At 40.6% G+C, this 12,919-nt stretch overlaps 1 protein-coding gene across 9 annotated transcripts in view; it reads right to left on the bottom strand.

Annotated features, from left to right (window-relative positions):
- dennd4a (DENN/MADD domain containing 4A) overlaps positions 1-12,919 on the bottom strand; it is a 110,023-nt gene that overhangs the window by 44,814 nt on the left and 52,290 nt on the right. The window lies entirely within an intron of this gene.

Raw genomic sequence — 12,919 nt, 5'->3', positions numbered from 1 at the left:
TTCCCAACTTTTGATGCATGTAAGGCTCTTGGGCACCTTTGTGCCTCAGTACAGAGCGAAAACAATTTTTTCCTGTATTAATTTCTCATTGCTTTAGTGCAAACACTCAGACTGTGTCCTTTGATTCTGGCTTGCCCTGCTAAGGAAAATTCATTTCCCTTCTTTAGGCAGAGAATCATTGCTGCACGGGAGGCCTTTTAGTCTACTGAACATACAAGCTCTCTGTAAAAACTCCAGGCTTATTTGGTTCATGGGCCTGTCAAATTCCTTTTGAAACCAGCTATTATCTCTGCTTTCACCACTCTCATTGGCAGAATGTTCCAACTGCTTAAACATTTGTGTCAGATAAATCCTCGTTAATATGATATAACTCAATGGCACCTACTCTTTCAGTCTTTTCACTTGGATGAAGTGTTGCTGGAGATTCCCCCAGATCAGTATGTCCTCCCTAAAGTTAAATGCCCTTAGTAGTAATTGGTACACTTTCAAATGCATGATTTGGATTTCATTACTTAATTGTTCCAGCAAAAGGTAAATGAAGGAATGTATGACAGTCTCCCATATGCCAGACCTGAGAATTTGCTTTTAATCGTCACACATTGGAGGACAATGCATCAAACCTTTGCATCAAACAAGCTTATGGTCTTCAGACTTCGCAATTATGTTTGTAATGTAGGAATGTACAAGCTAGCAAATAATATTTTCATTCTTAATGCAATTAATTTCCAAAATTCAAGTTAGGCATTTCTTTAGTGCATTGGGTTAGTAGCCATCCAGAGACAGAGTTGTACACCATGGAAACACACCCTTTGGCACAACTCGTCCATGCCTACCAGATGTCCTAATTAATCTAGTCCCATTTGCCAGTATTTGGCCCATATGCCTCTAAACCCCTCCTTTTCATATGCCCGTCCAGGTGCCTTTTAAATGTTGTAATTGTACCAGCCTCCACCACTTTCTCCGGCAGCTCATTCCACACACACACCACCCTTTGAGTGAAAAAGCTGCCCCTTAGGTACCTTTTTAAATCTTTCCCCTCACTTTAAAACTATGCCTTCAGTTTTGGACTCCCTTACCCTGAGAAAAAGACCTTGGCTATGCACCCTATCCATGCCTCTCATGATTTTAAAAACCTCTATGAGGTCACCCCTCAGCCTCCGACGCGCCAGGGAAAATAGCCCCAGCCTATTCAGTCTCTCCCTATAGCTCAAACCCTCCAATTCGAGCAACATCTTTGTAAATCTTTTCTGAACCCACTCAAGTTTAATAATATCTTTCCCATAGCAGGGAGACCAGAATTGAATGTAGTATTCCAACAGTGGCCTCACCAATTTCCTGTATAGCCACAACATGACGTCCCAACTCCTGAACTCAAGATAGGCAAGCATACCAAATGCCTTCTTCACTGCCCTGTCTACCTGCGACTTTACTTGCAAGGAACTATGAACCTGTACCCCAAGGTCCCTTCGTTTGGCAACACTCCTCAGGACCCTACCATTAAGTCCTGCACTGATTTGCCTTACCAAAATGCAACATCTCACATTTATCTAAATTAAACTCCATCTGATTAATGTCCTGTTATACTCAGGTAACCTTCACTGTCCACTACACCACCAATTTTGGTGTCATCTGAAAACTTACTAGCCATTCCTCCTTTATTCACACCCAAATCATTTGTATAAATGACAAAAAGCAGTGGACCTAGCACCAATCCTTGTGGGACTGCTGGTCACAGGCCTCCAGTCTGAAATGCAACCCTCCACCTCACCCTGTCTCCTGTGTTTGAGCCAATTTCATATCCAAATTGCTAGCTCTCCCTGGATTCCATGTGATCTAACCTTGCTAACCAATCTACCATGTGGAACCCTGTCGAACACCTTGCTGAAATCCACACAGACAATGTCCAATGCTCTGCCTTCTTCAATCACTCAATCAAGTTAGTGAGAGACAGTTTCTCACACACAAAGCCATCTCAGAGGAGGATGGGCCAGGCTCATTTCAATAAGATCAGATATGATTTGGCCAGATTGAATTGGGAGCAGATACTTTCAGGTAAATATGTCCCAGAACAGTGGGATATATTAAAGAAGGAAATATGGAATGTATAAGGCCAACACATTCCAATGAAGAGAAAGGGTGGGACCATCACCTGTGAATGTTGGATAGAGGGATATACAGCCAATCAATTAATTGGATTGAAAGAAAAAGCAGGCTTTTGGCAGATACTGGGGCCTTAAACTGTGAAAGCCTTAGTGGAATGGAAGAGAGAACTTAAAGGGAGATTATAAGAGATAAAAGGGATACTGAAGGATACTGGAAGGAAAACACCAAATTGCCTTAGGAGGTACATTAAGGTAAAGGACAACTAGGGAAACAGTAGGGTCCATTACGGACCGGTGGCAATTTGTGTAGGGAGTCAGAGGATGTAGGCAGGGTTCTAAATGAATACTTTGTGATGTCGTTCACTAGTGAGGGGGACAACGTGGGTATAGAAAATCAGGGAGAAGGACAATTGATACAATTCAAGAAATCAGCATTGACAGAGAGGAAAAGTAGAAACATCTCCAGGTCTGGATAAAATACATCCCAGCTTGCTGAGTCAGGCAAAACAGAAAATAGCATGGGAAAATACCTGCAAAATTTTCAGTTCCTCTCTGGCCACAGGAGAAGTGGTAGAGAACTGAAGGATAGCCAATGTGGTATGGTTATTTAAGAAGGGAACAAGAGATAAACCAGGGGACTACAAGCCAGTGCGTCCAACCTCAGTGGTGAGGAAACTGTTGGAAGCAATTCTGAGGGCCAGAATTAATCAGCATGTGGAAAGCCAGGGATTAATCAAGAATAGTCAGCATGGCTTTGTTAAGGGGAGGTTATTTCTGCCCAACTCAAGTGAATTTTTCAGAGGCAACCAGGTGTGTAGATGAGTATATTGCTTTTGATGTAGTCTGCTTTGACTTCAGCAAGGCTTTGACAATGTACCGCAAGGGAGACTGACAGCAAAGGTAAGAGCCCATGGTATGCAAGGAAATTTGGCAAATGGATCCACAATCGGCTGAATGGCAGGAAAAAGAGTGTGATGGTTGAGGGGTGAGGTACAGTCCAATGGGGTCCTACAGGGTCAGTGTTGGGGCTCTTACAGTTTGTGATTTATGTAAACAACATAGACTTAAAAATAGGAGGCTTGATTAGTACATTTGAAGACAATACAAAAATTGGTAAGGTGGTAAATAGCGAGAATGACAGACTTAGACTACAAGAAGATAAACATGGGCTGATCAGTGGCAAATGAAATTCAATCTGGTTAAATGTGAAGTGATGCCTTTGGCAGGTTGGATCCTGGGAAGCACCAAGGATCAGAAGGACCATGGTGTGCATGTGCACCAATCCCTTAAGGCATCAGGACAGGTAGGTAAAGTGGTTAAGGTGACACATAGGATACTTGCCTTTACAGTTGAGGCAAACAGATTATGCAGGAGCTGTATAAAACACTGCTTACGCCTAGAGTAGTGGGTGCAGTTCTGGAATCCACATTACTGGAGGGATGCGAAAGCACTGGAGAGGGTGCAGAGGAGATTTACCTGGACATTGCCTGGGCTGGAGAGTTTCATTTATGTAGAGAAATTGGGACAGTTTTCCTCAGAACAGAGGACACTGACAGGGAATATGTTTGAGATGTGTAAAATGATGGAGGGCAGAGATAGGGTAAACAGCAAGCAACTTTTTCCCTTGGTTGAGGGATCAATGACCAAGGGGCAAAGATTTAAGGTAAGGGGCAGAAGGTTTAGAGGAGATGTGAGGAAAAACCATTTCACCCAGAGGGTGGTGGGAATTTCAGCACTTTCCCTGTAGAGGTAGAAACCCTCATAGCATTTAAGTAGCACGTGTGCACCTGCAGTGTGCACTTGGATGCCAAGTTGTAAAAAGATATGGGCGAAGTGTTGTTGTTTTTGACCAGAATGGATGTGATGGGCTGCCAGGCCATTTTTTCTGGTCTGTAGGTCTCTATGATATATCAACATACACATATGCCAATCTCAATCAACATAACAGTCCAGCTTATGCACAACATGAGAACTGAGCAAGTCTTGGTTAAGAGCAACCAATACCGAAAACTAATGTAGTCTCAAGAATGACAAATTCTTTAATGCCACTTTCAATGGCTATCCCCTTTACAGATATTGCTCAGAAAACATTTACGATAAACGATTTATACCTAGATTGACATGATGAGTTTCCCTTTATTACTTTGAAACCTACGAAAGGGGCCTCATTATAGTGTATGACTGGTATTCCTTCATTTGTCAGAGAAAGAAGTGGAGGATCTCTAAGTACTCAATGTGACATGTCTTCTATACTAATGCATACTGGAGCAATGCCAAACCAACAGTGCTTGGTGACTTAGGTGTGAATATTCCACCTTGCTCCTTGAAAGTAGTATCCAGCCATTTCAGAGGAGAACAATGCTCTAATACTTCTTCACCTGGTCTCCAATAACCATTTTGTTTTGAGTACATAATGCCAACTAAGACAGAGTTTCTCATAAGACTATTGGTACCATTTAAGCACATATGTTACAGAGAACATTTTCAGTCTAGAGATGTAGACAGTTTTACTATACTGCCAGGAAACTTCAAGAAGCATGACCATTATCGTAGTGATATATTTTATTTTTTCTCATCTCAAACTGAAGATTGTGGAAGAACTTATTGGAAGTATTTAGTACAGTAAAAGAAGGAGCAAAATAAATGTGAAATTTTTGAATTGCCTGCTTAGTTAGCAAGACAAGTAGCTAGAACATCAAGTTAAACACTGGATAAATAAAGGGAAGATGAGAATTTCTTTTAAAACAGACTCATTGAAATGAGACTCATAAGGGTAGCAAGTGGCAATTAATTGAGTATAGTGTTTAGAAGACACTGAATCAAAGAACTTAAAAGGATATATAAAAAACAGGAAATTATATGTTAACAAATACCAAGCTCTGCTCATCAACTCTCCCATCTCCCATTACTCCGTCAATCTCCAGTCACCATCTAAAATTTATAAATGTCTGTAGTGACATTCAAAGTCCATAGCTCAGGGCAACAGACTGTTGAATTTTGCTCCACCCAAAATCATCTTTAATTTACCAGACTGTGCATCTTACTAAGGAGAAGCATGTAAACTGAAAAACAGTAAGTCAAGAAAAAAGATAACTGCATATCTGAAATTATAATTAGCAGTGACAGAAAATGGTTATTTGTTTTTGGTCTCAGGAGATAGTTTTCAGGCAGACAGGCATGCTCAGTTCCTAAAGAAATCCCTATGGAAGTTTCCATAGGAATCTCTGTCGAGTAGTGACTACCAGTTCTGCAGTGCACTTCAAATGTTCTTGTTCCTAAACAAGCATTAACAACAATTATAACTGATGATTACATATCAAGAATCTGTAGTAGAAGACTGAATCAATCCTGGTGTTAACTAATTCCATCATGCACAAATGCAGTTAAATGTTTCACAAAAATTCACTATTTACATAATTATATATCAAACAGGTGCAGACCATTTGAAAGCAAACAGAGGGACAGATTTGTTTAATAGTATGAGGTGCCCAAATGATATGCATCAAATGTATGTCACAACAAACTCTTCAGTGCACGTTCCATTACAACCTCTCCAATGTGTTAAGCAACCATAGCATATGTTTTTGCTCAAGGGCAGCTGAAGGAATAAAATAAAGATATGCACTTGGCTGCCTTCTTAAACTGACCAAACAGATTTTATGTTCATTGGGCTTATCTGTTGGAGTAAAACATAATTCTGAGCCAGGTCACTGGTTTCTAATACAGTTCTCTGTCGACAATAAGAACATTAACAAGTCTTACCCCAACCCTCTACAGAGTGGGGGAATACTTGGCTCCAACACAGCAAGATCTCAAAAAAGAATAAAGTGTACACACTGATTTGAATGCATAAAGCTTGACTGTAAAACATGTTAGAATATTAGAAAGTGAGGAACTTTACGTTAGGCATCAAGAAACAGCTAAATGTGCTTCCACAGCTAAAATGAACACAGGGCACAAGGGAATGGTTATGAAATTGCTGAATTTTTAAAGCATTTAAGAAGTTTTTATTGGGAAATCGAGCACAGAGGTCATTAGGTTCATTGGCAATAATCCTCCACAATTGAACAATGACAAGTGACCTACTTTTCCCCAAGAATCTTGCCTGAGAGGAAACAAAGGCTAGAGAGAGGGAGAGAATGAATTTATCTGAATAGTGAATGGAAAGTAAGCATCAGCACTTTGCGCAAATTACAGATTTCCATGTAAATTAACATTTCACTGGTTTAACTCCAAATAGGTTAGTAATGTTTTTAAATCCTTGACTTGCAGCAGTGTTGTAAGACAAATGGTGCAACCATCAAATGTACGGGAAAACAAGTTGAATGAGACCATTCAAAATGTTTCTTTTTCACAACAGAAGATGAAGGTGTGTTATTTAAGGACTGATAATTTTTCATTCCTTGATAATTAACAACCTACCACATAACCAAGTCACAGAGTGATGAATAATGGATATTCTCCTGTTTTCCATTAGAAATTAAATTTTTGGATTCAGACATTATGAACACTGCAATTAGGTGAAGTAGTGTGAGGAGGAGAATGGTAAGAACACCTCACTTCCTTTTAATACAGAATACAGAAAACTCCATTCAGAAATTTCAGGCACACTGAGTATTCCTTAAGATGAAAACTACATACAAGTAAATAACAATAGTTGAGAAAATAAATTACACCAATGAACTAAGGCTGATTTCTGGATTCAGAAATCTAACTTGAACTAAAATATGTATTAAAACTATTTCAGCAATAATTAGTATAAACCAGTGAGTGAATCCATCCTGTGAATATCTCCTTGTCCATATATCACCTCCTGTTACAAGTTCGTATAGACAAGAGCACAATGGTTCCAGTTTATGTGAATGGTGGAAGTGATGAGCAAGTTCAGTGAAGACAGATTGGAGAAGTTTGGACTGTTCCTTTGGAGAGAAGGCTAAAAAGGACATTTGACAGGAGTTTTCCAAATCATGAAGGATCTGGACAGAGTAGACAGGAAATTGTTTCTGCTCATAAAATGATCATTAATGAGAGGACACAGACTTAAAATAATTTGCAAAAGAAGCAAATGTGAGGCAAGAATAAAAAGTTTTCACAGGAAGTGGCTAGGGTCTTCACCAGTGACCCAAGAATGATACCCGAAGCAGGGTTCTAGGAAGAGGTCAACCATTCACTCTTTCAGCTTTGAAAAACAACACATGGTTCACTTCAAGAAAACAGTCGAATTTAAACAGGAAATGTACGGACTATAATATCTGGAGGAAACCGTGCATTAGTTGCTTATGTCATTCTTTTGCTTATGTCCCTCATATTTGGTGGAATAACTGGCGCAATCCGACTGCACCTTCATCTAGCTTTTAAATTGCAATAACTTTGGAAAGGAGTAACACATCTGGTTCTGAAGTTCAATCAAGCAAGATTACATATTTTAAAGGCCAGCAGTAATACTTCATATAACTTGCCTCTGCCAAACAATTAATTCTTTCACTTGAATGCAGAATGGAAACTGTAGCATAACTGAAGCGGATACGATTGAACACCGCTGTACTTCCAGCAGTGAGGACATTGGAAAGTAAATCAAAACCTTTCCAACCTTGTAACTCCAAAGTTCTGAAAAGGACTTGAAGCAATAATTTGGTTTCTCTTCACAGATGCTGTCAGACCTACTGGGTTTCTTCAACATGTTCTATTTTTACTATAGTTTTAACACTAACTGGAGTAGCCTTACCATAGCCCTGCTGATTGTATATTTTTACTAAGCAAATATTTCACTTTTGCAGTCCACATGAGACAGCCATCCATGGTCTTGACCATCCAAACTATCGGCAAAATTAATTTTAACTTGATCCTACAACTAGCAGGGACTTAAAACATTTGCATTGAGGTCAGTATCTTTCTTATAATAACGCTTCCTAAAATTTACAACCCATGCTATTTTATCCTTTCCCATCACATCCTTCTCCTGACAAATTAATACCTTTTATCCTTCTCATATCACATCATAATCCATCTTATCTTTTCTTTCTCTACCAACCTCATCCTATCCCCTATTCCACACCTTCTAGGCCATTCCTCACCAAGGAGCTTCCACCCCCATGCTGTCACCTCTCCCTGTCATGACTCCCTTCTTTCCTTCAATGTCATTCCACATACCTCCCCTCCCTTGCTTCTTCCTCCACACCAACTTCCCTCCCATGGAGAGCAGCAAGGGGGGGGCCAGGAATCAACACAGGGAGAAGGGCAGATATCTGGGGCCAGTTACCATGGTACATGCACTTGGCCTAGCCCACCAAGCAATTAGAAAATGCAAACAGATACTGCTTATAACTTTTGTCTGGTTTAATTTGTAACTTACACATTTCGGTATCAGAGCTTTATGCTGATTCCTGTACTGGACTTCAATAACCTAGATTAGCAGGGCAGTGCGGTCTTGGCTCAATTGTGGCATCCCCATACAGGACAAGATCATGAATTCAAGTCCCAATAAAGTTGCAGTACTGATCAAGCTATCATTAAGTGATCAAGAAGGAAGATAGTTGGTGCCTCGTTTTGCAATTCAGGCAGAACCCTGTATGTGAAACCACCCTAAGCAATTTCACTGTTCAACGTCATTCATGACAAATTGGAGGGTGGCAAGGAATAAAGAAACGGAATATAAATGCTGCTGTCTGAAACGAACAATGAAATATGTAATGGGAAAATTCAAACTAGTGTCTGAATCAGCTGATCACTATAACTGTTTGCTCTAAAAAAACCAGTTGTTACTGCCAAATCAAAATCTGGCAGATGGAGTACACTGTAGGAAAAAATGAAGTTGTTTACTTCGGCTAAAAGGATAAAATAAAACAGAGTATTACTTAAACAGAGAATGATTGCAGAATTCTGAAGTGCATGAGTCACAAAAAGTTAGTTTGCAGATCCAGGAAGTAATTAAGGCAGCTAATGGAATGTTATTCCTTTATTACAAGAGGAATTGAACACAGAAGTAGTGATGTTGTGCTTCAGTTATACAGGGCAAGGTGAGACCATGTTTTGAAATATGGTGTGCAGTTTTGGTCTCCTTATTTAAGGAAGGATGCAAATACACTGCAGGTAGTTCAGGGTTTTTTTTTATTAGATTGATACCTGCAATGAGTGGATTGCCTTATGAGGAAAAATTAGACAGACAAAACTTGTTTTCCAAATCAGGATGGTGTGTGGCTTGGAAAGGAAATTGTAGGTGTTGTGCTTCTGCATTTTCTGCCCTTGTCCATGTAAAGTGGTAGAGGTCACAGGTTTGGAAGATGCTGTTGAAAAAGCCTTGATAAGTGGCTTAAAATTAAACAGTAACTAGACCAAATAATGATTCAGATGGATTTGTAAATGTTGTTTCACCTAATCCAGAAGATTATCTTGCTTTTGGGTTGGAAGTGTATGTACATGTATATTCACAAGACCATATGGGGTAGGCTGATGAATCAATTGGTATAAATAAATGATTGCCAGGAGAATACAAAAATGTCACATCATTTTCCAGTCGTAGAAAACCTGCTGGCTGAATGCATTCCCTCACAAACTGAAACGTCTTTCAGAGTATAAATAAAAAATTGAACCAGCTCCAAACCCTGGAAAGACATGAAAATAAATAATTTATTGAACAAGTGAGCTGCACACCTGATCTGCTGGCTGACGATTAAGTAAATAAATCCATCAGATAGTTCAAGTTTAATGAGTACTTTTTCTGCATCATTCCCGCTAACATACATGATAGGCACGTGATATGAATACTAGAACTTCACCTATTTAGTACAGAAATTTCTCCCTTGCTTACAGGGCATTACACTCATTGACATCTCAAAGAAGAAAAATAATCAGTTACCAAACTTTTGCTATTTCCAATCTAGACTCAACAAAAGATTCAGCATAACCTCACCATCAAATTCATATCCATCCTTATAACACAGCATAAAAACACAGAAGATTGGAGCAGGAGGCAGCCATTCGGCCCTTCGAGCCTGCTCTGCCATTCATCACAACGTCCAACTCAATAGCCTAATCCTGCTTTCTCCTTTGATCCCATTTGCCCCAAGTGCTAATATCTAACCACCTCTTGAATACAACAATGCTTTGGCATCAACTACTTCCTGTGGTAATGAATTCGACAGGCTCACCACTCTTTGGGTGAAGAAATGTCTCCTCATTGCCATCCTAAATGGTCTACCCTGAATCCTCAGACTGTGACTCCTGGTTCTGGACACACCCATGGTCGGGAACATCCTCCCTGCATCCATCCTGTCTAGGCCCGTTAGAATTTTATAAGTCTCAATGAGATCCCCCCTCATTCATCTGAGCTCCAGTGAAAACAATCCCAACCTAGTCAGTCAATCTCTTGTCATACATCGGTCCCACCATCCCTGGAATCAGCCTGGTAAACTTTCATGGCACTTCCTTGAGAGAAAGTGCACCCTTCCTCAGAAACAGGAGACCAAAACTGCACATAATACTCTAGGCATGGCCTCACCAAGGCCCTGTATAACTACAACACATCCCTGCTCCTGTGCTCAAAACCTCTCATAATGAAGGCCAACATACCAGAAGGGCAGATATCAGGGGCCATAGTGCATTTGCTAAGCCTAGCACACCAACTCTGCCCATTGAGCAAATTATCTAGTTTGTTTCCATTTTTATTAGCAAAAGCTTCTTAATGCAGAATCTAAGGATAGCAAATACTGTGTCTCAATTCTAAGTGCAGGATGAGACAAGACAACACTCCTTCCTTGAGTAGCATTGATGGGAGCATTTATTCGATGCGAGTTGTGATTTTGTTCCAGAGGGAGAGAAAAGGTTCTTTCTGGTTGCAGTGCAACCTTAAAAATGCTTGCTCCTCCTATTAAAAACAAGCTGGTAGATTTCCCATGCGTATGCACTGATGAGATCTGTCACTGTTGAGGTTGGTTGGCTCACTGAGCTGGTTTATTGTCTCTGCCTAGCCTGTCCCAGGATCACTCATCTCAATCCACATGGACAAGGAGAACCACGACTTCGACTGGGACAACACCAAGATCCTGGGACAGGCTAGGCAGAGACAAGCACGAGAATTCCTGGAAGCATGGCACTCCACGAAGCATGCTATTAATAAACACATTGAACTCGACCCCATATACATTCCACTACGGAGGAAACCCGGAAGTGAGGCAATCCATCGCAACGGACACCAGAGTTTAAAAACCAGGCGGGAAAACACACCGACGCTTCATCAGAGGCTGCACTGAGGATGTTACCAAGCACAGTAACAAAACGTCTGCGGAACAACAAACCAGCTCGGCGATCCAACCAACCTCAACACCCACAACCCGAGCTACAGATCTACTCCAAAACCTTAGATCTGTCACTAGCTGTTTATTCAAGTGGCATCTGACCCAATGAAATCAGATTTACCATCTTAATTGCAAGGATATATCTGCAACCTTAAAAGAGTAAACATTATTTTTCACGTTAAAAGTAATCCAGTACTGAGAGAGTTATTGCTGACAGAATAATGAATTGCTGCACCATGGCATCGTGTACTGAGATACAAGGTGGCACTCATGATTCCACAAATGGGAATCCTATAGTTGAACTCCACTGTCAGCGATGAAGGGAGAGCAACAAAGAGCAAAACAGGGAATTATAGACCAGTAAGCCTAACATCGGTAGTAGGGAAATTTCTCAAATCCATTGTCAATGATTTCATAACAGAGCATTTAGAAAGCAGTGGCAGGATCAGACAGAGTCAGCATGGACTTATAAGGGGAAATCACGTTTGACAAATCTATCGGAATTCTATGAAGATGTAACCAGTAGAGTTGACGAGGGGGAGCCAGTCGATGTGGTATATTTGGACTTTCAGAAAGCGTTTGACAAAGACCCGCATGAGGGATTATTGTGCAAGATTAAAGTGCATGGGATTGGGGCAAGTGTATTGAGATGGATAGGAAACTGGTTGGCAGATAGGAAACAAAGTAGGAATTAATAGGTCCTTTTCAAATTGGCTGGCAGTAACTAGTGGCATTCCTCAGGGATTGGTGCAGGGACCCAGCTTTTCACAATATATATTAATGATTTGGATGAGGGATCAAAATGTAACATCTCAAAGTTTGCAGATGATACCAAGTTGGGTGTGAGGGTGAACTGTGACAAAGATGCAAGATCTTTCAGGATGATCTGGACAAGTTAGGTGATTGGGTAAATCAATGGCAGATGCAGTATAATTTGGATAAATGTAAGCTTATTCACTTTGGAAGCAAAAACAAGGTGGCAGATCACTACCTGAATGGCTGTAAATTGGGAGAGGGGTGTGTGCAGTGGGACCTGGGTGTCCTTGTGCACCAGTTGCTGAAGGTAAGCATGCAAGTGCAGCTGGTGGGGTAAAGAAGTACCACTTATTCCAAAAAAAGATTTTCCTCACATTGCCACTGCTTCTTTTGCTGATGGCCATAAATAAGTGCCCTCTGTTTCTCAATTTTTCCATCAATGGGAACAGTTTCTCTCCAAAACCCTCATGATTTTGAGCACCTATCAAAACATGTCTCAACTTTTTCTAAGAAAAGGAAGTAGATGGATACCAACAGTTTGTTTCCCCTAGCTGGGGAACATGAAACAAAGGGACACTGCTTCAGCTTAAGGGTCAATCATTTAGGACTGTTAGGATGAGAAATTTCTTCACCTGCGATAGGGTTAGGGTTGATTCAAAGGGGTGCCGATCTTTGGAATTCTCATCCATAGAGGGATCCCCACCTACTTGACAGGACCGTCTGATGAATCCAAATCTGGGTCGTGCACGGGGTCTCACTTCCCCTTTT

Source organism: Rhincodon typus, chromosome 33 (genome assembly GCF_021869965.1).
Source record: "Rhincodon typus isolate 14 chromosome 33, sRhiTyp1.1, whole genome shotgun sequence".
Lineage (NCBI taxonomy): Eukaryota > Metazoa > Chordata > Chondrichthyes > Orectolobiformes > Rhincodontidae > Rhincodon > Rhincodon typus.
Note: the sequence above shows the minus strand (reverse complement) of the source record. Positions and strands in the feature narration are given on the sequence as shown.